This window comes from Lathyrus oleraceus, chromosome 6 (genome assembly GCF_024323335.1).
Source record: "Lathyrus oleraceus cultivar Zhongwan6 chromosome 6, CAAS_Psat_ZW6_1.0, whole genome shotgun sequence".
Taxonomy (NCBI): Eukaryota; Viridiplantae; Streptophyta; class Magnoliopsida; order Fabales; family Fabaceae; genus Lathyrus; species Lathyrus oleraceus.
The window spans coordinates 436,478,723-436,502,880 of record NC_066584.1 but is presented as its reverse complement, the minus strand read 5'-3'; positions in this window follow the sequence as shown (position 1 = coordinate 436,502,880).

Genomic DNA, 24,158 nt, shown 5'->3' with positions numbered 1-24,158 from the left:
AAGATAGGCGAGGCATCCGCCTCGAATCTTATTCTCAGGAGTGCACGGTATATACCATGTTCCATTTCCATCTTTATTGAAAAAGTATTAAGGTAGGAATTAAGTATTTTAAAGTTTGAAAGACGAATACTTACGACCGGCAAGCTCTTACAGCTTGGGTCTAAGACTCGGGACTACGTCTGGACATTCCACCCAGGCAGTCTGTTTCTTTCCAATATTGCTACGAAAATGATTCGAATATTTACGAATGTTTTGGAGGGAAGACGAATATTTATGGCTTGCAAGCTCTTACAGCTTGAGCCTAATATTCGGGATTATGATTGGATATTCCATCCAGGATAATCTTTTTCTTCACATTTTACTTAGAAAATGATTTGAATATTGGAGTGTGGAAGAGAAGACGAATATTTACGGCTTGCAAGCTCTTACAGCTTGAGCCTAATATTCGGGATTATAACTGGATATTCCATCCAGGATAATCTTTTTCTTCACGTTTTAATTAAAAAAAGATTTGGCGATTGGAGTGTTAATGGAAGAAAGGCTTGAAATTGTATTTGAAGGTGATGAGGAAATGAAATTGAATGTTGAATGTGATTATTTACATGTGTAAAAGTATGGACATGGGTACTAATAACCTAACTAGATTAATTGACACACAAAAATCGACTAATCGAATAAAAAATAATATCGGAAATTCAACCATTAATTAAATCTAAAAGGTAAACATTTAAAGATACAAACAACTAAATAACGATCAAATTAAATTGATAAAAATTTAAAGTAAAATAAATAGTAGAAGTTATATACAAAAATTAAATAAAATAGTAAGCATAACAAATAGAAACATGAAGATTTGCTATCCCCAAGTATCGAACCCACCCGCTAAAGACAACGAAACTACTCTCTCTCCACTAGGCCACTCATAGTTATTTATAATTTTAATAATAACTGGAATATATAAACCAGAATAGGTTAAAATTAAAATTAAAAATAAAACTAAACTAAAATAGTTTGTTGGACTACCAATTAACAGTGGAAGAATCCAAGAAAATAAACCCTAGCCGCCTGGCTGTTGGGTTTCCAAGGGATAATGGATTGGGAAAACAAAAAGCAATACACTAATATACACTATTTAATAAAAAAACAAAGGAATACTAAACGTGTTAATTTTTTTTATGGTTTAAACGTTTGTTTTTTTAAATAAATAAAACAAGAAGATGAGTGGAATAGTAACAGAACAAAAAAATCCTCATCGTCCTCACTCTTCAATCTCTCACGCCTCTCAACCGCTCTCTCAATCACTCACGCTCACTCAATCTCTCCATCGCTCACTCAATCTCTCCATCACTCACTCAATCTCTCCATCGCTGTTCCATCTCCCAATCGCTCGCATCCCACCAACGCTCAATCTCTCATCGTCTCTCAAACGCCCTAAATCTGAACCTCAACCCTCTCGTTCCCTCTCAATCTCTCATACCCAACGTGAAGAATCTAGAACTTTAAAGAGAATCGAAAGAATGTTCACCTTCAGCGGTGACTCGGTGGCGATGATGAACTGGCGCCTTCCTCTCTTCGCTAAGGTTTCCATGCCGTCACCCAAAGGTTAGGTTTTTCTTTGTGATGTTTAGAACTAGGGTTTGCGTTCCGTTGCCTCTGATTTTTTTGTCCTGATTTAGAGTTTTTTTCTCTGTTTCAATCGTTTCCCCTCTCACCCTTTATATTCAACAGGCTAGGGTTTCAAATTGGTCTTTGGAGATCCAGAAGGGGCGTCTCTGTGAACTCCTTTCGGGATGCTCAGATTCGGATTGTCTTATTTGGTGTTAGATTCGGAAATGGTAAGACAGACCTGCACTTTCTTCTTCTACTTTGTCTCAATCCCTTTTGGGATATTTTTTGAACTTTACCGCCTTGCTAATTGCTTTATGTTTTACTGCAGTGAATTCGGTGAAAACATGAGGAGCTTCGGTTTTCACATGGCTTTGGTTTTGAACTCAGTTTTGGATGGCTTGAAGAATGTAAAACCCATACTTAATGCTTTCTGCAGTTATCACACACTTTAATTCTTTGGTAGAAGCTTCAAGTGAACGCATAAGATGATAACAATAATCTTCTCCACATCTAACAGTAATTTAGTTTTTTATTCATTGACTCTATCCATCTGATATCATTGTTGCAAAGAAATCCAAAATTAAAGACCTGTCATTTTCCTCATTTTTTCTGATAAGAAGTGTACTGTCTGTAATATTTGTTAAGCCATTTATGAGATAATGGAATGTAATATCATTTGGAACACAATTTCTCATCAGTATTAATTCAAAAAACGATGCAGCTTTTTCAGGTTTATCGGTCCTACAACAACCACCAATAAGTATGGTGTATGTGACAACATTAGGCTCTAAATCAAAAGATTCCATCCCTCTGAAGACTTTTTCAGCCCTGTTCATGTCTGCTTTCTTGCAGAATCCATTGATCAGGCAGGTGTAGGCAACTACATTTGGCTTGCATTTTTGTTTCACCATTTTCAGGTTTTACTTGGAATGTGAGTTTGAAAATTTGTCATGGCAAGCTGTATTGTGAGGCAGGTATCGGTCATGCTGGTGTTATTTATTCTTGTCTTGTGGTTCGATATCCCATGGTAATCTTGCAGGTATACTCACAATTCTTGCTCTGGTTTTGCAGGGTGCGCACATGGCCGGAGAATGGTGAGCCAAAATTTCCTTTGCTGGCTGCATGATATATGGTTTGTGATGCTTGGTGTTTTGCCATGAACTGTTTTATTTCCTTGGTTAGAATGCATTGGTTCTGCCCTATTTTCATAACTGAGTTGGTCACATATGTTGCATAACATGTAACATGATTGCTTGTAAATGGTATGTCACAAGATCATGTTGAATGAATGGTTTGATGAACACTTATGCTAGAGCAGTAATAGGTTTCTAAGTCCATTGTGAATTAACTTGTTTGAACATGTGACTTGCTTCTTCATGCGTTGGAAAACTTGATGTTCGCAAGTATACGAACGCGTCAGAGTAATATAAAAGATTATCGAACCACAGAGACCAAGTGTCAATCTATCGTTATCTGTTGTTATGGTGTTTATCAAAGGCAATCGAAATAGGTGTTTTTGTAGTGTACAATTGAAAAATAAAGTACTGAAATAAAATATAATTAATAAAGACAGGATCGAATGTAATTCACGTAATCAATTGATAATCCAAGTACTTGTTAATAGAACTACTTATGGGCAATGTTTCCTACTTTGAAAAGAACTAATTTAACGGGAACTATCGCTTTCGCGTATTCAGAACCGAGTTGTACTCCCTAATCAAACCCTCTTATTGTCACTTATAAAAAGGCGCGCATTGCGTTAGAGTAGTAAACCTATTTTTAAGAAATATAGTATCTTGACTAAGTTGAAAAGTATTATAACCTGGATTTCTTAACCAAAAGAGGTTCTTACGAACCAGACTCTAAACTTATAAACGCGTTCGAAAATAGTTTTAAAATCTCTTTTCTTCTTAATGTTAAAAACTCCTAATGAACTAAACAAAGCGCTTTCGCTGTTTTTGAAATAGTTAAAAACAATTAAGTTTAAAAAGACGTTGGACGGCTTTCGATCTTACCCAACGGAATTGAAGTGCGGGAAAACTTAATTTGAAAGTTAAAATAGCCCTTTAAGTGTTTCTACGAACAATTGTACGGATTACTGGTTTAATTACGATCCTTACATTCTAACCTTACAAATTTAGTTAGACATGGTAAAATAAAAGTGCATTAAAATAAATAAAAGTAGTGCGAGTGCGGAAAGTAAATAATTTAAAGCGAGTGCGGAAAATAAATGAAAGTAGTGCGAGTGCGGAAAATAAATAAAGTAAAGCGAGTGCGGGAAATAAATAAAATAAAAGCGAGTGCGGGAAATAAATAAAAGTAAAGCGAGTGCGGGAAATAAATAAAAGTAAAGCGAGTGCGGAAAATAAATAAAGTAAAGCGAGTGCGGGAAATAAATAAAGTAAAGGCGAGTGCGGGAAATAAATAAAGTAAAGCGAGTGCGGGAAATAAATAAAGTAAAGGCGAGTAATAAAAACCTGCTCCAATCGGAGGGCGGAGTAAATTGCAATGCGGAAAAGAAAATGGCGGCAGGATTAACTTCCTTCCAAAGTGCTCCAAACTCGAGTACAGACTCTATCACAGACTCAATTACACAATTGTGGTAACACTCCAATGCGAAGCGATTACCACTTTATAAAACTGAATATATGCCTAAGTGAAACAAAGTTGCTTCTGATTTCGCCTTGTTCCAACGTTCGGATCTTCGTCTGCTCTAAGTTTGGGTGATTGTAAAACTGAATTCGCGTTTCTCTTTATAAGCAAATAAAAAAGGTGGAATTGACTTGGATGCCCTTCAACTTGAAAATAGAGGAAACCGTTTTCCTCTTGTGGCGCCCGCCACAAGGCCATGGCGCCCGCCACAAGCACAAAGTGGGGCGCCTTAGTGGAGGTGGTGGGAAAACGTGGGAGTTGATGGAAGTTTGAATTGGACACGTCATGGCTTGGACTGTGGCGCCCGCCATTGGGTAGGCCATAAGCACAAAATGCTGAATTTTAGGGTTTTTAGCCCTTTTTCACTCCTTTTCTCGATCAGGGCTCCGATTAAAGTAAAAACCTGAAAACAAAGGAAAACACAGTAATAACACAACAAAATGACAATAAAACAACTAGAATGCATGTGAAATCGGAGTCGAAAATACGTAAATTTTAGTGTGATCAAACTCTCCCACACTTAAACCTTTGCTTGTCCTCAAGCAAAACATTGAAAAGCTCATAAAAGAAAATTTGTGTAAACGAGTGCTTCAGGTAGAAATTCTAAGTTCAAGTTGGGATGCAGTGATAGGTACTAACTGAGTGAACTAAGGGTATCATGATGACACTAATCCGCAAATACGGACATAAACTCCAATCCTATATTAACCAACCCATATTATCCCACAATACCTAGGCCTGCCTCTTCATCTCTTTTTGTGTCCTTTTCATTCAGGCGCAATCACATTAAGCCCGTTATCCGTACATGCTTCATAGTAGAGTGGCCTGTTAGTGATTATGATCAGAGCTTGGGGTTTCTGGCACATAAACATGTGTAAACCCTTTTATTGGACCCAACTGTAGTTGTGGGGGATCGGATCGTAATCCGCCCTACCGAGTTCAGTGCCAGATACCTCTGAACCAACTAGCAGTGAGTACTACTTTTCTTTTTTTCTTTTTCTTTTTGTAGCAATTTTTTACAATTCTTTGGTTTAAATGACTTTGTGAGGGTCACCTATACTGGAGTTGCCTTTTTTTGCTTTCTTTTTTTTTTTTTGTTTTTTTTTTCTGGATCATTCACTTATTTGCATCGGTCCCCTACGTAGAGGATGCGTAGGCCGGAGCTGACTGCTGAGATAAACTACTGAGGACTTATACGGAAATGATGATTAAGGATATGGTATATGGGGTTTCGGGAATGATTCCTATATTTACGAAGCTTATGGTGCTAAAACAGATACTGATGTTTCGCAAAGTTCTCCCAAGTCACCGCATCCTTACTCACAACATGTCCTTAAAACCTGAAAACTTTCGAAATAACACTATTTTCTTTTTGCAAAAAAATTTTGGTGGGGCTAAAGGTATGGGGAGGTAGGATTGTACTAAGGATCTACTATATTTGGTGACTCGTCAGACTCATGCATTATACTAAAAAGCAAAATAAACAACTAAAAGGGAAATTAAACAACTGAAAGGAAATAAACAGTCTAAAAAACAGCAAATAAAAACTAAAAATAAAAGGAAAATGATAAATGCTCCTCCCACACTTAAATCGAACATTGTCCCCAATGTTTCGAAATAAGATAAGGGAAGAGTTACCTAGCAACCTATTGATGACCACTAGTGCCCTCGCCATCCTGAGGTGGACGACGGGAACGAGTACGACGATGATCTCTCTGATCCATCCTCGCCTGCAGAGCATCCTGGGCGGTTCTCACCTCTCGAAGGTTACCAATAATGGAACCTTAGGTGGCTTCAATTAGTGCCACGTGTCTCTGGTTGTATTGTTGCTTACGGGCTTGTGAGTCTGTGATCACTTGCAGAGACTGTAGAACAGTGTCGTAGGACCTGTCTGTCCTCCGCTGTGATTGTTGCATGAAGTTCATATTATCCGTCATTTGTTGCTGGAGGGTAGAGAGTAGGTCGTCACGCCTTTGCTCTCTAGCCAGATGGTCACGCCACATCTCCTCTATAATATAGAAGCCAGGAGTGGTACCTTGTCGAGAGGATTTCCCGATTTTGCAACCGTTCAATGATTTTTCTTTGTCTCTCCCCCGGTTTCCCTCCTCGAAGAATGAATCCGTTGAACTCCATTTGAATGCTCTTGAAATGTGGATGAAGAAGATGAAGTGGTTGGTGAAAAGGTTGGATTTTTACAAAAATTCGGCAGATGAAATCGAAAATGGAAAGTGGATTTGTGATTTGTGTGGTATGATGGTTAGGAAAGTATGAGCTTTTTATGGGTTCAAGGGCTTTTTTCCAAGGTGAAAAAATGGGTTTTGGAGGTTGTAAGTTGCAAAAATGGTGAAGGAAAGTGGTCTGCCCCGACCATTTACAGACGCTGTGGCGGGCGCCACAGGTCCTATGGCGGGCGCCACAAGGCAAAATCCGGCTGGGCCAGATTTTGGTCCTTTGGTTTGGGCTTCGCTTGTCTTTTGGCTTTGAGGGGGTCTGGATAGCATTTGTCTTGTGATTCTCCTAGTTTCTTTGACTTGCATAATTTTATAAAAGTAAAAACGAAAATAAAAAGTGAAACTGAAACAAAAACAAAAACAGAAATTAAATACAAATATAAATAAATAACTGAAAAAATTAAAATGCAAAATAAAATAAATATAAAACATATATAGATAAAAATAGAAATACTAATGTACGGCAATAGTTTATATAATATTCAAATGCGATAATGTAAAATGAGAAATGCAAATACGATAAATATATATAAAGAGAAATAAACTTAAATGGTGAGATCAGGTATTAGGGTGGTTGTCTGCCTGAGTGGATTCACGGAGCACGGCTATCTCCTGCCTGAGCTCGACGATCTCCTGATATAGACAATCGGCTTCAGTAGCATGGGTGAGATCAGACACTCCAATCTGTAAAGTTAGGTCCGCCACTTTCTGTCTAAGCGCTGTAATCTCTCTACGGCACTCAGCGATCTGGGTGCGTATGTCGGGTGTCTGCAATGAATGATTATTAGAGAGAACAGTGATTCTAAGAGATGGTGGTGCAGGTGTGTATTCAGCAACTGGGGGCGATCTCGGCTCCTCAACGGTCTCTCCCTGGCCCTCTAGAGCATAACTCCAATTCGCTGGATCATGCACACTAGTCATCATAGGGTCTGGCAGTGTAAAGTAATGGATGGCCTCACTGTCGACTAGCAATCGGAACTGACATGGGTGGAAAGAGGCTCTCCTCATCAATCCTCTAGTCAAACAGAAATCGATGTCCATGGTAGTATATCCACAGTAGGTCCGAAGATGCAACAGCTTGCGAGACAGACCTAAGGCGACAGCAATCTGTGTGATGATTCCACCAACATGGATGACTCCTTCGGTGGATCTAGAGATACCGCTGAGATTATTCAATAAAAAGTTCCTACATGCTACTGGGCGAGACTGGGATGCGCAAAATAATAGGAAGATCTCCTCTTCACTTAGTAGAGTCTCTGCATCCTGTCTTCCCAAGAAGGAATGTGCTAATATCATCTGAAAATACCTGAAGGCTGGGTTATGTATGACATAAGATAACTGTGTAGATGGATCCTGGCTTCCGCCACCTGATATATCACTCCAAAACTTCTCCACTTCCTTACCCAGGAAATATCCCAAAGGTGTCTCCGGGATAGCATCGGGAGTAGTCTGGAAACCTAATAAGTCGTCGAACTCTTTCTGGCTGAAGGAGTACTCAACTCCAAAGAGCCTGAAAGCAGCATACCCATCTGGTCCAGAATATGGGTCGTAGTCGAATGAACTCAGGAACTCTAAAGTCAGGTTCCTATATGTGTTGCTCAAGTCATCAGCAAATTTGTCCCAGTGGAGCTGGTGGCCAAGGAATCGGATACTAGGCTCGATACCCAGTGCCTCCATACAGTGCTGATCAGGGTAACGTGTGGGTGCCATAGGGCGCTGGTATAAAGCAATGTAGCGCTCCCTCTGAGCATTGTCTCTATAGGCAACATGCATGTCATCAAAACCCTGCATCTTGTAAAAGTTAGGAAAGGTGATCCTGAAAATACAAACCATTCAAACTTTTAGTCTCTATGCAAAATAAAAATAAAAATAAATGTAAATAAATGCGAAAAAAGTAAAATGAAAAGAAAAACCATGGGTTGCCTCCCACGCAGCGCTTGTTTAATGTCATTAGCTTGACGATTAGAATTTATACACCTATAGTAGTAGGAATTGGTGGATCAATCAGGGTGTGGCTTGAGTAGTATGTTGGAATGTCTCCTCCTTTGTAGAGCTTCAGTCTTTGTCCATTTACAAGGAATGGACTATAGGTATCGTTCTTGATTTCTGCGGCTCCGGATCTCAGAATCTTGGATACTTCGAAGGGACCAGTCCATCTTGAACGTAGCTTTCCAGGGAAGAGTCGTAACCTAGTGTTGAAAAGGAGAACAAAATCGCCTACATTGAAGTTTTTCTTTACTATTCTTTTGTCATGATAGGCTTTTGTCCTCTCTTTATATATTTTTGCATTTTCGTAGGCAGATTGCCTAAGTTCTTCTAATTTATGAATGTCTAGGATACGCTTTTCTCCAGCGGCTAAGTAGTCTAAATTCAAAGTTTTAATGGCCCAATAGGCCTTATGCTCTAACTCGAATGGTAAGTGACAAGATTTTCCATAAACTAGTTGGTAAGGAGTAGTTCCTATAGGGGTTTTGAAAGCGGTTCTATAGGCCCATAATGCTTCTTGAAGCTTCTGAGACCAGTCTCTCCTAGAAATAGAAACAGTTTTCTCTAGGATCTGTTTTATCTCCCTATTAGATACTTCTACTTGGCCACTAGTTTGTGGATGGTACGGTGTTGCTACTCTATGCCTAACTCCATATTTTCTTAAAAGTTTGTCAAATATTCTCGATATAAAGTGTGATCCTCCATCGCTTATGACTAAACGTGGTGTTCCAAATCTAGGGAATATATAGTTTTTAAATAATTTGATTACTACCCTAGTGTCGTTTGTGGGTGCAACTATAGCTTCAATCCACTTAGACACATAGTCTACAGCTACTAAGATATACCTATTTCCTAAGGATGGTGGAAAAGGTCCCATGAAATCTATACCCCATTGTCGCATTACGCGAAAAAGCGGCGGGAGAACAAGAACAACAGAGCCGCCACCGTGCGTTATTTATCCCAAAGGAGGGAAAGGAAACGCTCAGAGTAAACCTGGGAAAAGACATGGTCTCGCGACCAAAGAGAATGGGATCGGGAGTCGGTTATGCGAAGGGAAGGTATTAGCACCCCTACGCATCCGTCGTACTCGACGGGATCCACGCACAATAGGAAGGGAAATGGTTGCTAAAACACTGCTCAAACACACACACACTGGCTGAAAGAGACGCAAGAAAACAGACAAGGCTGACTCGGCAGGATATCGCATCCTGGGCCTACTTAGTCTATCAGGCATAGACATCAGAGTCGAAGTAGTTCGGACTGGGGAAACGACACATGCTCGCTAGGATATCGCATCCTATGCATACGTATCTCCTTGGACGAAGGAGAATCAGAGCATTCGTAGCTCGGCTGACACGCACACAAACAAAGCAACACAAACACAGGCAAACGTGGAGCCTGAATGCCAATCACTGGACTTACATCAGCATCCGAACCAACAAACACACACAGGAAACCAACTGCCAATCGCTGGACTTACGTCGGACTCCAACCAGAAAAGGAGAAACAACTCACACAAACAAAACAAAAAGGGCGCCCGGAGAGATCAGCTCATCTCCTGCCTACGTACCTCATCTGGTATGAGGATCAGGGCGACGTAGTTCCCCTACGCAGGGACACAGGACTAGCCTAACCAGATAACAGAGGGAGACACAACACTAGGGAGACTACAACTCGAGCCTAGATGTTGTCATGCAAAGTCGTCCCTAAGTTAAGGTTTCTAGCTAACTTGCACAGGAAGCAAGCCTATCCTAAACATGACTTGCACAGGAAGCAAGCCACACCTAACCTAACTTGCACAGGAAGCAAGGGTCTCGATTGCAACTAGGGCAAGAGAAAGGGGAGGTCTCAATCGCAACGAGGGCGAGAGAAAAGAATTAGTGTTAGTTGTTAGTCAAACTCGACAAGACATCGCATCTCGTGCCTACGTATCTCATCTGGACATGAGAATCAGAGTTGTCGTAGTTCGGCTAAACTATTCCTGTTGGTTTGTGTTTTTTAAGTGGACAACGTCACTGCGCAATCTACCTGATGCTCGACCTTTGGAGACTTACTCACCTGTAGTAGAAGGAGTTAACGTATCCTTAAGAGGGGATAATGTTTGTTTGTGTTTTAGGAAAGCTCAAGCAAGAAAGGAAGTCCTATACGAAGGAACCGTGCTACCTTAATTGACATGCAAACGAGACTACGCGGAGTCTAGCAAACCTAGGGGATACAATCACACCACACAAGCACATACAGCATGAAATAAACACACCAACAAGGGGCTCAAACATTAAGGCTAGGTTTTAGTCGAGGGGTCATATCAACCTCAACAAACAAACCTCTGGAGCAGGGTAAATGGTGCTCTTAACCTTGCCATTGAGGGGCTAAGGTGAAGCAGATGAAAGGAGATGAGGGGTGTGCCTCATTACTCTTATCCCTGGCCAGGGAGAGCATTTGACAAGAATGCGTGGGTTCAGAAAGTGGGAACCCTTCTACACATTTGATACTGACTCAACTGTACAATTGTACAAGATCTTGGGTTTGTATCTGCAATGCATCAACACAGTGGTGTGAGCAAAGCAGATGACACACAGAATAGCAGGGGATAGGTTGCATATCCCTTGGGTTCTGCCAATTGCCTCTTCACTTAGGAGGTCTTTGAATATGTACAGGGACAAATTGTAAACATACACAAACATTGCCTCTTAAGGAGGGCTTCAGACAGTTGCCTGGCCAAGTAACAGGCCAGGTCTTCCAGACTACATGAAGATGAGAAATATACCTCAATGCAAATTGCTTATACAAGCAAAGCAAAGCAAAAGTTCACAAGGAACTGAGCAACTAAAAGCACCTGAAATAGTCAAACAGACATTAGTATACAACTTCAGACAAAGCAAAAAGAAACAGACATCAACAGTTAATCAGAAGCAAATGAATGTGCAAGGCACAAGGCTTAAGGCATGTGAGCCAAGCCACCTACAAAACAAAACATGTTAAACAATGATATTCAAGCAAGCTCAATCAAAAAGAATTGGTCTCATTGGTCATTTGTTGGTCAACCTGAAAACATGAACTCAAAGGTGAGTAACAGGACCACTAGGGCAAGCCTAGGGTCAAAAAGGAATGAAAAAGTCAAAACAGCAAAGGGCAAGCATCCAAAATCATGTTTAAACAATCAAGAATCAATGCCAATTGGTTTCACATTCATATCAATCACTATCATCATTTCATGAACAATTTAGGTCAAGATATAGCAAACAGAAGCTCATAGGAGTCAACAGAAAGACTTGCATCAAAAGCAAACTCAAACATTTCCAAAAATCACCAAATAAATCATGATCAATCAAAACACATAGCATGGTAAGCATGTCAAATTTCATCTCATTTGGACAAGTGGAAGGCAGTCAATGAAAATCAGAAAGTCAAAGAAATTTTGAACATGCTCAAAGAAGTCAACCAATCATGCATCAACTTAAAAAATTCATAAATCAGAGATGGCATATGATAAATGAATGGGACTAAAACCATGGCAAATCTTAGGATGTCTAGTTATCTCATGTAAAATTTCATGTCCATCTAATAAAGTATGAGCATTTCATAAAACAAATGGGCACATGCATCACATAAGGTCAACATTTTGGTCAAACAGGGGAGAAAATCTCAAACAAATGGAAAATGGCACAAATAAATCCAAGAAAAATCACATGTAAACTAGACATACAAGAGTAGGTTCATGCAAAAATTCAGATCAATTGGAGGTCAAGAAGCATGGTATCAAAAATCATCAAGTTACACATCAATGGTGTGACACAAATTGTCACACCCTACTTCAAAAATTCACAACTCACAATCTAGATAAGATAAATTCACAAACTCTACATCAAAATAAACATGAATGTGTCTAGTTTGTGCTCAAAAAGTTTCAAGTCCATAGGATAAGTCGTGACCATTTCACAAAGGTTTTGGTAAAATGTGTACAATATTGATACATGTTACAAATCCTAATGCCAAATAAAAACCAACCACCCAAAAATTCTGGAAAAAATGTGATAAAATAATAGAGGTCATGCTGAGCATTTAGCAAAAATTCCCACGAAATTTGGATCACAAGTGAATAATCTATGAATTTTGCAAGTTGAGCATATCAAATGAAATAAAAATGAGAAAATAAATGAATTAAATGGAATTTAAAAACCGGGAATGGCATATTTGTAATTCTGGGATTCACTTAACAAAACGCAGCCGTTTTGGCACGGCAAAGGGAATGTTCCCATTGGTCAGCATGGAGAAACAGTACCATGCACGTGGGTCTCAGATTTCTGGGCAAGGCAATGAACAAATCTAGGGTTTAATGAACAGTAGCATGACATTCTTCTTCCACAATTCGAGTTCAACAAAATTTTTTCAGAAATCACAATTGGATATACAAAAATGATCAGCAAGGCATAACTAACATGGATCCATCATTGATTTTCACTAAAAAACAACACAACTCATGAATCGAGCAAAAATGCATTTCATCACCAAACTTCATTTCAACATAACTCAAGAAATAATCAACCATTTTCAAAAGCAAAACCATCATGAAGCTCAGCATGGATAGACCTTTCTAAAGCATGTATTGATTTGATGAAATAAGGAGATCGAAAATTTACCAGTTCTGAAGTGCAGTGTGGATTCAGTTGTTATCTTGTGGTTTTGGCTTGAAACAGGTGTGCTAGAAGGCTTCAAATGATGTATGAATGAAGTTGTTTAGCTCGAGAGTGCTTGGTTTAGATGCACACGAGTTCTGCCATTAGAGGAGCCTTGAAGAAACAGTCCATGCAAATGAGCTTACAGTCGTGGAATGATGGTGAAAACAAGCTCAAAATGGTGGATGGATGTTGTATTAAGCAAGGCAAGGTTCAGTTCTTTGGCCAATGTTGACAGATTTTGAAAATGGCAAGAAATGAGGTTTTGAGAGAGTGAGTGAATTCTCTTCTTTCTGTGGCTGCTAGGGCTACCAAATGATCAGAAAAATGTTATTTATTTGCTGTTTTAAGTTCCCTTAATGAAATGCTAAGCACACTTAACTTAATGAACCAAATTGCTAAATGACCATTCTTGTCCATATGGTGAGGTGTGGTGGTAGGAGCACGAATTTTGGGCCTTCCACAAGTCACAAACAATGCTTCAAGTCATTCCCAATTGGCCATTCTGATGGAAAGTGTTTAATTCAAAAATTCAATTTTGTACCACACTTGAAAATAAACCATGATAGTGGAAAAATGCCATTTTGATCCATAGGGTTTTGCTACATGAAAGTTACATTTTTGGAAAGAGGAGGTTAAATATGACTTGTTGGAAAAAACCTCACCAAATTTGGCCAAATGGTTTGAGAGATATGGCCTTTTGAAGTTCAAGAATTTTTGAAAATGAATTGATCATATCTTGCCAACCATACATGGGAATTGAGAGTTCTTGGACTTTTTGGAAATGGGAGAACAAGATCTTCAACTTCCATGTTGGGCAAAAATTCATTTGAAGCTTGTATCATGATGTGAGTTTAGGCTCAAGAAGTTTCCATTTTTGGCAGTTAAAATTACAGGTCCAGTTTCTATTTTTGGAAATTTCTGATTTGGCTTCAAATTCTTCAATGATGATGTTTGCCATGATATATGAGGCCTATTTGGAAATGAATAAGCTCTCTCAAACCAAATCCATCCATCAAAACCATAAAATCGGGCCTAGTTGACCAAGTTTGACTTTTTAGGGTTTCTGACTGATTGTGCATTGACTGATGACCTCTGAGCCTCCAATCTTTGACTTAAACACTCCAAATGGATCCCCAAGTCATGTGAACATGTTGGACCAACCCTAGGGCCTTGGCTCAATGAAAAACACACTTGTTTGCTTGATTGACTGATCTCCTGACCAGTTTGACCTAATTCTCCTGATGATCTTGCACTTGGGCAAAAGGGACAATGCAATGCTATGCAGTGGACCAAATTATGTTATGACCTAATATGAGAATGTATGTACAATGATAGGTGCAAATTTGAGGTGCTACAGCTGCCCCTATTCAATCAGTTGGGAACCCGAATGGATGAGAGCAACGACTGTCAGACTTTCAGGGTAAACAGGGATTGAATACTAAGAACCGTAGAAATTTGCACTCTGCTGGGAAAATAAAAACAATGCCTGTCAGGATCGGCAAAGAAAAATCCGTCTGGAATGGAGAAAAGAAAATCGGCCTGAATACCGAAACAGAAACGTCGACCTGATACCAAAATAAATGGTAACACAGGGATAACCATGGCCTGAGCGCCGCTCGTCAGTCTGAATACTGAGCATCGGAATATGAGAGATTTGATGTCGATCTGAAACATCGGAAAATTGGCCTGGACGCCACTTCGGTCTGAATACCGGAAAATTGGCCTGAGTGCCACTTCGGTCTGAATACCGGAAAATTGGCCTGAATGCCACTTCGGTCTGAATACCGGAAAAAACATAAGTACATCGACCTGATCGTCGGAAACTTCTTCGGTCTGAATACCGGAAAAAACATAAGTACATCGACCTGATCGTCGGAAACTTCTTCGGTCTGAATACCGGAAAAAACATAAGTACATCGACCTGATCGTCGGAAACTTCTTCGGTCTGAATACCGGAAAAAACATAAGTACATCGACCTGATCGCCGGAAACTTCTTCGGTCTGAATACCGGAAAAAAACATAAGTACATCGACCTGATCGTCGGAAACTTCTTCGGTCTGAATACCGGAAAAAACATAAGTACATCGACCTGATCGTCGGAAACTTCTTCGGTCTGAATACCGGAAAAAACATAAGTACATCGACCTGATCGTCGGAAACTTCTTCGGTCTGAATACCGGAAAAAACATAAGTACATCGACCTGATCGTCGGAAACTTCTTCGGTCTGAATACCGGAAAAAACATAAGTACATCGACCTGATCGTCGGAAACTTCTTCGGTCTGAATACCGGAAAAAACATAAGTACATCGACCTGATCGTCGGAAACTTCTTCGGTCTGAATACCGGAAAAAACATAAGTACATCGACCTGATCGTCGGAAACTTCTTCGGTCTGAATACCGGAAAAAACATAAGTACATCGACCTGATCGTCGGAAACTTCTTCGGTCTGAATACCGGAAAAAACATAAGTACATCGACCTGATCGTCGGAAACTTCTTCGGTCTGAATACCGGAAAAAACATAAGTACATCGACCTGATCGTCGGAAACTTCTTCGGTCTGAATACTGGAAAAAACATAAGTACATCGACCTGATCGTCAGAAACTTCTTCGGTCTGAATACCGGAAAAACATAAGTACATCGACCTGATCGTCGGAAACTTCTTCGGTCTGAATACCGGAAAAAACATAAGTACATCGACCTGATCGTCGGAAACTTCTTCGGTCTGAATACCGGAAAAAACATAAGTACATCGACCTGATCGTCGGAAACTTCTTCGGTCTGAATACCGGAAAAAACATAAGTACATCGACCTGATCGTCGGAAACTTCTTCGGTCTGAATACCGGAAAAAACATAAGTACATCGACCTGATCGTCGGAAACTTCTTCGGTCTGAATACCGGAAAAACATAAGTACATCGACCTGATCGTCGGAAACTTCTTCGGTCTGAATACCGGAAAAATTGGCCTGAGTGCCAAAGCGTGAATTGGTTTGTGTTCCAAAACACTCAACATCCTGAAGAGGGCTAGAAAAGCAAACTTGTTAAAGGATGGACATTCGATTCCACCAGAAATACGAATCTTACTCGACTGGGGAGGACGACTTCGACCCAAGAGCGCATGAGACATATTATCTATAGCCGTCAGAACGTAGATAATACACTCGCATGGAAGATTATCCATAACCGGGTTGTAGGTTGTTAAATGGATAAACGACCGACATCATCCTGAAGAGAGCGAAGGCAAACTTGTTAAAGGATGAACATTCGATTCCACAAGGAATACGAATCTTACTCTGCTGGTGATAACAACCGAAAGATTGACCAAAGAGTGCATGAGATATATTATCTATAGCCATCAGAACGTAGATAATAACCTCGCATGGAAGATTATCCATAACCGGGTTGTAGGTTGTTAAATGAATAATCGACCGACATCATCCTGAAGAGAGCGAAAGCAAACTTGTTAAAGGATGAACATTCGATTCCACAAGGAATACGAATCTTACTCTGCTGGTGATAACAATCGAAAGATTGACCAAAGAGTGCATGAGATATATTATCTATAGCCGTCAGAACGTAGATAATAACCTCGCATGGAAGATTATCCATAACCGGGTTGTAGGTTGTTAAATGAATAATCGACCGACATCATCCTGAAGAGAGCGAAAGCAAACTTGTTAAAGGATGGACATTCGATTCCACAAGGAATACGAATCTTACTCTGCTGGTGATAACAATCGAAAGATTGACCAAAGAGTGCATGAGATATATTATCTATAGCCGTCAGAACGTAGATAATAACCTCGCATGGAAGATTATCCATAACCGGGTTGTAGGTTGTTAAATGAATAATCGACCGACATCATCCTGAAGAGAGCGAAAGCAAACTTGTTAAAGGATGGACATTCGATTCCACAAGGAATACGAATCTTACTCTGCTGGAGATAACAATCGAAAGATTGACCAAAGAGTGCATGAGATATATTATCTATAGCCGTCAGAACGTAGATAATAACCTCGCATGGAAGATTATCCATAACCGGGTTGTAGGTTGTTAAATGGATAAACGACCGAAAAGAAAGGCATCGGGGTACCAGGACTAGGTATGCAAAAGATGACCAATCAAAAGAGGATAAAGTTGCTAACTCGGAGCAAATACCCAAAAGGAAGGGAAAGACCCAATGGGGATAATACTGCTTGATCAAGGCAAGTATCCAAAGGGGAAAAGAGTATCAATATCACAAACCGGATACTGATAACTGCAAAGAGGGGATTACATCTACCGGTTAGTAGGCAGAAAACCACGGAAAAGTAACCAATCATCGATAGGATGAGCACAAAGGGTTAACTCCAACAAAGGGATGAAAGTGGGATTTTACAACTACCAGCTAGTGGGTAGAAAACCACAAAGATAGGACTTACAACTACCGGGTTGTAGGTAGAGGCCAATGGAAAAGTAACCAGTCATCATCGGGATGAGCACAAAGGGTTAACTCTAACAAAGGGATGAAAGTGGGATTTTACAACTACCAGCTAGTGGGTAGAAAACCTCAAAGATAGGACTTACAACTACCGGGTTATAGGTAGAGGCCAATGGAAAAGTAACCAGTCATCATCGGGATGAGCACAAAGGGTTAACTCCAACAAAGGGATGAAAGTGGGATTTTACAACTACCAGCTAGTGGGTAGAAAACCACAAAGATAGGACTTACAACTACCGGTTTGTTGGTAGAGGCCACCAAACGATCTACTAAGAGACAGAGTAAGAAAAAAGGATTTACAACTACCGGGTAGTGGGTAGAAGACCGTAAAGAAAGGACTTACAGCTACCGGTTCGTAGGTAGAGGCCAACAAATTCCGCTGAGGATAAGATGAATGAGTGCCGGTTAGTGATCGACTATTCATTTATGCCCCAGGGAAGTACAGGAGACAGCCAACAGGAAGCCAATTTAGAATCGATCCAAAAAGGCAAACTGAAACAAGACTCATCCTAATGAGGAAAGAACTCAATAGGGAAAACCCATCCCAATGTGTGTTGGGAGGGAACAGAAACAACCGTCATCCACGAGGACGTATCTCAATGGGGAAATGGCAGGAAAGGATAGACACTTTCTGCTTAAGGGGTTGGCTCTACATGGAGAGATCAGACACACCCACCTTTGCTTAAGGAGGATCTACTTGAGAGATTTGCATCACCAGATAGCAGGAGACAAACATTTAACGGATACACGGCAACAGTTGCAACATGAGTATCTGAATGTTATGATTATGCGTGTATGCCTTATACCTAACATGTATGATGAATGCTGACAAACAGACATGTTCAACATGCAGGTCCGGGAATCAACCATCCGGCACCACTCTTCCGGAGGGAAAACCAAAGTCGTCAGAGAACAAAGAAAATCCACTGGGGGCTGGGATATCAGGGAACACTCATCCTGCAGGGGAGGAAGGCCACCGGTGGCTTCCGGAGGGATCGTCAGTCACAACCGGAGAACAGAGTTCAACATACAGGCAGACGTGCCGCAACACCTCGTGCTGAAAATCAGAGATACCAAGAAGCAACCCGATCTTTGATGAGAATAGATAGGCGTTGATAAAGCTCCTCATGCCAGCAATTCTATTGAGGATTTATCCGAGAAAATGACGGAGTACTGAGATGTCAATCCTCCAAATACTGAATCTTCACAAAAAAGCACCCATGCCGGGGAGAAGAGAAGACTGCTCTGCTGGAGAGACGAAAGCTAAAGTCTTCAGTAAACACTCTGCTTGGGGAACTGCCCCACAAAAGTATTTCAAAAGCAACCTTGCTGGGAATGCCCCACGGTAGGGCTCAAACAAACCCATACTGGAGATGCCCCACAATAGGGCTAACAGGGACTTGGAGGAAAATGCTGCACTGCCGGGGACATGAAGATGAACAACTTCAACCAACACTGCACTGAGCAACCTTGCTGAGGAGAAACCATAAGAGGTTCGACAGGAGAAAGATAAAGTTATGCTCGAGATACGAACAAATGTCTTACCTGTTGGTAATCATACCACCCTCGGGAAAGCACTGCGGATCTCCTAAGTATCCTTCCATCATCGTGAATGTTCACTTTGTTTAAGAATAATTTTTTTTGAAAAATTTGTTTATTTTGAAAACAATGATACTTTATCAGTTAAAAACATGCAAAACATTTGTTGAGTCGAAACAAATAAGAGTGCAAATAATTGGATAAAAGCTCAAATTGATGTGATGGAATGGTAGTCTGCAAAAGACAGGACTCCATAGATCTGTACAAGTTTGAAACCGGTGATATATATTGGAGAGGGCTACATTGAACGTAATGACCTTTCCTCTACCATTCTGAATTTTCGATGTATTCAAAGCTTCAGTCGACGACGAATCGAGAATTCCTGACGGATGACAGATGTACAGCACAGTCTTGTCAGGATGCAGTTACTTGCCAAATCCCTAATTTTTGCCTAGATTGCCCCAGTGTGAGGTGCTCAATCTAGCGGGATGCAAATTCTTTTTTTTTCAATGTCTCTAACTTTTGCCTGGATCGCCCTTTCGGGTTTTCAATCCACCGAGACGCTCCTTTTTGCCTAAGTCGCCCTTTGGGGTGTTCGACTTAGCGAGCTTTTGCTTTCTTTTTTGTTTTTAGGCGAAGTATTTCTTGACTGCATCAGAATTCACAGGACGAGTGAACTTCTTCATCCGTTGTAGTAAGTGTTAGAACATCGCCTGAAAAGGCTCTCTTGACAACGTACGGACGTTCGTAGCTTGTAGAGTTCACTTGCCCCTGGAATCGGGTGTGAAAGACAAGACTTTCCTGAGCACGAGGTCACCTTCTCGGAACACACGAGGCTTGACCTTCTTGTCGAATGCTTTTTCCACTCTCTGCTAATATAACTGACCATGGCAGTTGATCTCTTCTTTCCGATCGAATTCAGCATCAGCCAACTTGGGACTTTGAGGGTGCTATTTTTCTTTTGTTTCTTTCTTTCTTTTCTTTTTTCTGATTTGATTTCTTTTGATTTCTTTTGATTTTGCACCCTCCTCTCTTTTTTTTCTTCTCTTTTTTTTTTGTTTGATTGTTTGTTTTTGTTTTTGTTATGCCCCAGTTGGCTGTTCTGCTGATTCTCGAGATGCAGCTGAGTGATCTTCTTTTCTTGCTCAAGAAGTCGGGAAATCTCGTCAGGAATCCCTTCAACATCATCTTCTTCCGCTTCGAATACAGGGAATTCAAAATTGGGAGATGACGTCCGATCACTATGTTCAATGGGTTTGAGAAACAACCTGCATAAAGATTTTGAGTATAAAAAGCACTTTGAAAATCAAACAAGACAATCGTTATGCAGATGAAAAGATTGTTTTTATTCCTGTTTTTTAAGGTTTTTTGTGATCACCAATTTCATGCAAAAAGCGAAAAGGGAAAACAAATGGAAAAAACAAATGTTTAACATGAATTTATTTGAATGAAAATATCATTGCACAAAATGTTGCCAACAATGTCATCACTTCTCCTTTTGGCATGGGAGAAGGGTTTTTAAACAAAGTAATTATTACTCTGACTTATGAACAGCTATAGGAACGGCCACAGTGACCCAATTGTGATAGATCCCACCAGGGATGACAACTGTCAGCATCTCTTGCATCAGCAGCTTCTGTTTTCTGAACAACCCTCTTCGTCGAAGACCTCAGAAGAAAAGTCAACGCCAGCCCGGGACTTACCATCTTCAAGCCTGATTAACACGGGGACCTAAATCCTCCAAGATCAGAATACCTGACCTTACAAGGTCTTGAACCTTCATCTTCAGCTGGAAACAACTATCCACATCATGACCAGGAGCACCCGAAAGATACACACAATGCTGTTCAGGCCTATACCACCACCGAGGGTTGACGGGTATAGCCGGCGGGTCTCTGGGAGTAATCAAGTTCCGCTCTATCAACGAGGGATACAGCTCGGCGTAGGACATGGGGATTGGATCAAAAATGATCTTCTTCCTCTCATTACTTGTACCAGCTTGATTATCGATGGGAGGCTGGTAAGCCTGCTGCTGAGGATGACGTTGTGGAGTCTGATACTGCTGAGTTGGTCTTCTCTGTTGTTGTTGAGTTGCTGGAATAGTCACAGCAGCAGCCTGACGATACTGTCCTCTGTTTGCGCTCCTCCGACGGTGCACAGCATTTGTTTCACTTTCTCCCCTCCTGGGTGCCCCAGAGGATGGCTTCTTAGTACTCGAGGAACTTGAAGAGCCAGGATCTTGTATCCTTCCTGCTTTGATAAGGCTCTCAGTTCTTTCCCCACAGACAACAACATCTGAAAAGCTACTGAACGGGCAACTTCCCAAGCGATCCATGAACACACCTTGCAAGGTTCCAATGAACATGTCAGTCAGCTCTCTCTCCAACATCGGAGGTTGCACTCTTGCGGCTAGTTCACGCCATCTCTGGGCATACTCTTTGAAGCTTTCCTTGGATTTTTGACACAAACTCTGCAATTGGGTTCGGCTCGGCGCCATGTCCATGTTGTGCTTGTACTGCCTCAGAAAGGCCTCACCCAAATCTCTCCAGCTTCTGACTGATTCTCGCTTCAGATCCATGTACCAATCCAAAGACGCTCCAGATAAACTGTCTTGGAAAAAATACATCCACATCTTCTCATCGTCAGTGTAAGCAGAGATTTTCCTGAAGTAAGCTTGCACGTGGGTGCGAGGACAAGAAGTGCCATTGTACTTGTCGAAAGAGGGTGCTTTGAACTTGTAGGGGATCTTCAACCCTTCCACTAGACCCATGTCGGTCACATCAAACCCAAGGGAGTTCTGACATTCCATGACTCGGATTTTTTCAGCAAGAGCATCCACTTTTCTATCCCTCTCTTCGGTTTTCACAACGTCATTGTCCTCACTGAGGAGAGTAAACGTGTCCTCTTGTCTGTCAACAATCGGAGCAGGATGACGAAACGGAGCCCGGGTAGCTCTGGCATCGACCTCTGTAGCAAGAGGTTGTCCATTGATTCTAATGCCCCCCAACTCATCAACCACAACATAGTTGTTGACGGGCACAGCAGCAGTAGGATTATCATTGGTCGGGCCTCCCTCTGGCAGAGGTGAATTGGGTGGAGGAAGTGCAGCTTCTTGTCTCTGAACCAGAGCTCGGAGTTCTTCTTGTCCTTGCGCAACTCCTTGCATCATCGTTATGAACTGGGCCATGTTCGCCCTCATCTCAGCCAACTCAGTCTGAACCTGATCCATACTTCTTCTGATGATTGAGTCTGTTTGCAGTGCGGACGATGATCAACAATCCTGTCTCAGTCAAAACCCCAAAGTGAGAAGTCACGTCCCCAAACATGTCTGTAATGCAAGGATGATATGTGCATGATATGTGTATGATGCAGATGCGGATGTTATTTTATCATGAATGATCCTGAAAAGGATATGCGTATGCGAGTTAACTTTTTTCTTTTTCATGCATTATTATTTTTTGGAAAATAAACATGCTATGATGCAAATGATGGAGCCAAGACTGGCAGGCTGTGCATCTCGGCACACAGGATCGAAGCTTCGGCTTGAACTCGGAGTCGCAATTCATCTGAAACCCAAGGTCAATCTGATCAACTGGCATCTGAACCCATTCTGAGGAGCCAAAACATTATCTGAGCGAGTACCCTCAAATTCAGCCCAGGGATCCAAAATAAACGGAACCCTCCGATCAATACCAGGGTCGAACCTCCGGCGCCCAGAAACAAAATGTCCAGAATTCATAGTCACCATCAGTACCGAGAGTCACCAACTGTACCTGTTAAAATGATCATTCCCGCCCCACTCACGGGTGTCATCTAGGCCATGGTAAGGTCGAGAGAAACGCAGCATAAATAACCTTTCGCAGAATATCATCCTGTGCACACCCGATGTATGCACCGATAATATCCCACCAGGGTCTGAACTGCTCGTGATATCAATGTTCCGCTAAGTGGCGTACACCACCCGCTTCCCATGAATCACTCTATTCCTAGGTTTCCTAGATTTCACTCATAGCCGGGGTATTGGGCCTTTTACCTCGAGTAACTCCCACCCCAAACAGAGAAACACAGCACAGCCAGCAAATGAATATGAATGAATGCAAACATTAATGCAAACAATAAATGCAAACAATAAATGCACATATATACAAATGAATGCAATAAATAACAACACAAAGCAACCAAAACCCTAACCTAGAGAGCGCTAGGAGAGACTCGCTCAGGGAAGATGGACCAGCAAGAGGTCGACTTCTCTATATCCCCAGCAGAGTCGCCAGCTGTCGCATTACGCGAAAAACCGGCGGGAGAACAAGAACAACAGAGCCGCCACCGTGCGTTATTTATCCCAAAGGAGGGAAAGGAAACGCTCAGAGTAAACCTGGGAAAAGACATGGTCTCGCAACCAAAGAGAATGGGATCGGGAGTCGGTTATGCGAAGGGAAGGTATTAGCACCCCTACGCATCCGTCGTACTCGACGGGATCCACGCACAATAGGAAGGGAAATGGTTGCTAAAACACTGCTCAAACACACACACACTAGCTGAAAGAGACGCAAGAAAACAGACAAGGCTGACTCGGCAGGATATCGCATCCTGGGCCTACTTAGTCTATCAGGCATAGACATCAGAGTCGAAGTAGTTCGGACTGGGGAAACGACACATGCTCGCTAGGATATCGCATCCTATGCATACGTATCTCCTTGGACGAAGGAGAATCAGAGCATTCGTAGCTCGGCTGACACGCACACAAACAAAGCAACACAAACACAGGCAAACGTGGAGCCTGAATGCCAATCACTGGACTTACATCAGCATCCGAACCAACAAACACACACAGGAAACCAACTGCCAATCGCTGGACTTACGTCGGACTCCAACCAGAAAAGGAGAAACAACTCACACAAACAAAACAAAAAGGGCGCCCGGAGAGATCAGCTCATCTCCTGCCTACGTACCTCATCTGGTATGAGGATCAGGG